Here is a 907-nt window from a genome sequence, read left to right as displayed (position 1 = left end):
CATTTTTTAACCACTTTTTATGGGGTTTTTGTTGTTGTTGTTGTTCTCTTGTGTCTGTCTCTTTAATTTTTATGATATAGCACTCTCTTTAATACTTATTGAAGAGTTGGTCTAGAGTAGGTAAATTATTTCTGGTTTTGTGTATCTGAGAACATTTTTACCTTTTCTTCCCATTTGAAGGATATCTTGCTAGGTATAGTATTATTGTTGAAATTGTTTTTCTTTTAGCATTTAAAATATTACTTCCCATTCTCTTTTTGCCTGCATTGTTTTCATTGAGAGGTCTGATGTTAGCCTAATAGGATAGATAGCCTTTGTAAGTGACTTGACATTTCCCTCTCGCCATTTTTAGAATGCTGTTGTTGTGTGTGATTTTTACCCTTCTGGCTATGATGTGCCATGGAGAGGATCTTCTTATGTTGATTCTATTTGGGGTCCTCTGCATTTCTTGAGTCTGGGTGTCTACATGTTTCTCTAAGTTTGGAAAGTTTTCTGTATGTTTCATTGAATAGATATTCTATGCCCTTGTCTGACTCTGCCTTCTGAAATATCTACTTGGCTATTTGGGCATTGAATGGTGACTAGTATATCTCATATGTTATCCTTATTTTGGGGTGTAATTTTTTCGTTCTTTTTGGTTGTTTTTATCTAAGTGTTTTTATCTAAGTCAGGTTTGTCTTTCAGATCAGAGATTCTATCTTCTATGTGGCCTAATCTGTTCTCAGTACTTTCAAGGGAGTTTTTTATTTCCTGCATTACAATCTTAATTTCTAGAACTTATGTTTGATTTTTTTTTTAGGAAGTTTATCTACTTCAAGTCATGAAAGGACATTCTCATTTCCTGGAGTTTTATCTCTTGTCTCTTGCATTTTATCGAGTTTTGTCACCATGAATAGTCTGAATTCTT

Source organism: Tupaia chinensis, unplaced genomic scaffold (genome assembly GCF_000334495.1).
Source record: "Tupaia chinensis unplaced genomic scaffold, TupChi_1.0 Scaffold000578_2, whole genome shotgun sequence".
Taxonomy (NCBI): domain Eukaryota; kingdom Metazoa; phylum Chordata; class Mammalia; order Scandentia; family Tupaiidae; genus Tupaia; species Tupaia belangeri.
Note: the sequence above shows the minus strand (reverse complement) of the source record.